Source organism: Macrotis lagotis, chromosome 1, assembly GCF_037893015.1.
Source record: "Macrotis lagotis isolate mMagLag1 chromosome 1, bilby.v1.9.chrom.fasta, whole genome shotgun sequence".
NCBI classification, from domain to species: domain Eukaryota; kingdom Metazoa; phylum Chordata; class Mammalia; order Peramelemorphia; family Peramelidae; genus Macrotis; species Macrotis lagotis.
The window spans coordinates 379414903-379417614 of record NC_133658.1 but is presented as its reverse complement, the minus strand read 5'-3'; the positions used below and the strand labels follow the sequence as shown (position 1 = coordinate 379417614).

General features: G+C 38.5%; 1 pseudogene; it reads left to right on the top strand.

Moving 5' to 3' along the window:
- Positions 1-479: 479 nt before the first annotated feature.
- LOC141501234 (nucleolin-like) lies at positions 480-2069 on the top strand (annotated as a pseudogene).
- The last annotated feature ends 643 nt before the right edge of the window (positions 2070-2712 follow it).

The window sequence follows — 2712 nt, the reverse complement described above, 5'->3', positions numbered from 1 at the left end:
ATGAAGTTCAGGAAAACTGCTAAAAAACTAAGGTGAGCCAAAGAAAATTGATCCTTTCCTAAAGAAGATAGAAAACAGTGAGGATGAGGATATATCAGAAAATGGAAAAGTGGTTGTGGTCCTTCAGAAGAGCAAGAAGACTGTGGCTACAGCAAAGTAAGTTCCATCAGTCAAAAATCAAAGTAAGTTCCATCAGCCAAAAATGTCACTATTTCCTCCACCACATCCACCAAGAAAGCAATCATGATTCCTGGTAAGCTTGCTGTGACCCTGAATGAGAAAGTGGCTACTTCAGCCAAAATTGTTATTATACCAGCAAAGAAGGAAGCCATTTCAGCTAAAGCAACAAGTAAGTCATTATACCATTACACACTCACACACACACACACACACACACACACACACACACACACACATACAAACACATCTGACCAAAGGGGAAAGAAGTGGAAAGAATGTTCAGAAAAAGGACAGTAAATATGAAGAAGATGAAAATGAAGAAGAATGAATATGAGCTCCCCATAGCAACAAAAACGAAAGAAGCTCCAGTCAAACAAGACTTTGATGAGGAGGAGGAGGTTGATAGTGATAAGGTTGACTCTGAAAAAACTATGGAAACTATACTTGCCAATGGGAAGATGCTTCTGGGAATGTTTCCCCTGGAAAAACTGGAAGAAACTGGAAACTGGAAACTGAAAAAAGCACCAAGAACTCCAGACAAAGAAGAAGCTGGAGATGAGGAGGAGGAAAATGAGGAAGCAAAAGAGGAATAGCATTTTAAAGAAGCATCAGGAAGGTAGTCAAATATAAAAATCCCAAAGTAAAGAAATAGAAATTAGAAAGTGAAGCACCTAAAAATTTCAATCTCTTCATTGGCTATATGACTTCCAAAAAAACTGCTTTGAGCTAAAAATTGGCATCATAAACTTCTTTGCAAAAAAATGGACTTTACTGTTGTGGACACTTAGAATGGTGCCACCAAACTCTTAGGCTATATGGAATTCAAATCCTCTGAAGACATGAAAAAGTTTAAGGAATCAGTGGCTCCAGAGCACTTTGGCTGGGGGGGGGGAAGCAAAAGAGAACAAAAAAGATCGAAATGCAATGAAGTTCTTCATGAAGAAATGACTGTATAAAGTAAGTGGGGAGGAAGAAGTTCAGGGAAGTTTTTGAAGATGCTTTTAAGGTCAGTCAAACTGTCTGCACCAAGGATCAGACACCCAAAGGAACTGCTCATATTGAATTTAAGAAAGAAATAGACAAGAACAAGGCCTTGGAAGAGAAATAGGCCTAAGATTGATGGTCAGGTTCTCATTCTATACTATGCAGGAAAGAAAAGTCAGGAAGAAGACTTGAAAGGTGGGAAGAATTCCTGGAGCTGGAAAAACAAGTTGGCATACTCAAAGACATTGGTCCTAAATAAACTCACCTACAGAGCCACTGAAGAAAGTCACCAGGAATTGTTTGAGAAGGAAACGTTCACCAGTTTGCCCCAGGACAACCAAGGACAACTAAAGGGTAAATATTCATTGAACATTTCACATCTGTGGAAGATATGTAAGAAACTATGAATTTTTGTAATAACATAGAAATTGAATGCAGAGCCCTCAGGCTGGAGCTGAAAGGACAAAAGACAGCTAAGGCAGCAAGAAGGAGCCAGTACTACAAATTATTTTTCATGAAAGCTCTATCCAAAGACATAACAGAAGAATTATAGAAAGATTTGTTTCACAACTCTTTGGGTGTCAGGATAGACACAGACAAGGGAGACACAGTGGTCAAAAGGATACAATTTCATGAACTTTGACTCAGGAGATTGTAAAGCTCTGAAAGTGGACATGAAAACAAAGGCATGGAAGCAAAGTAACTCTCAGCTAGCTGAGTCAAGTCCAGTGATGAACATGGAGGCTTCAGTGGATTCGGTAGTAAAGGAGGCCAAAAAGAGTGTGGCAGAGGTGTGGCAGAGTGTGGCAGAGGTGTGGCAGAGGTGTGGCAGGGAAACTTTAGATGTCATGGTACTATCTAAGGAGGGTGAGAAGGAAAAGACAAGCCACAAGAAAAGAAGATGAAGCTCAAACAGCTTTTCCCCATTCTCAGTCAGCATAATTTTGTGCTTTAATAATTTGGGAATAACATCAGAGAAAGTGGATGTGGGGTTTAGAGCATAGAGATAATTTACAATATCTGTCAAAAGACAAATGAGAAAAAAATCCAGGAGTAAAAGTCATTGTACTTTTTTAAGTGACTGACCATACAATCAAAATTATGAAAGGAAAAGTATGAAGTCAGAGGAGAAATTATGAAGGGACCAAGGTCACAATAAGCACAAAGAATAAGTTCAAGAGTAGTGAAATGATGAAATAGGTGGGATGACCTGAGATCATTATCAAGAAGGAGAAATCAGCCACAACCACAACCATTGGCATCAATCACAAAAAATGCCAAAAGATCAGATTAGTTGTGTGTTGTCCAGTTTGATGACCACATATAGAGATAAGCTCAGAACTGTGAAGCTATTAACCAGCTTATTTCCCTATCTATATGGTTTAATTTGTAGTTCATGGGACCATTTGTGTCTTCATTTTGCTATTTACTTTAATTGATTTCTCATTCAGTAAACAGAACCAATATACAATTAACCTTGTGAATATTTCTTTAAGGGGCACACTTTTAGATTTGATTTGTCTCAGCTCAGTCATTCTCATTGACATG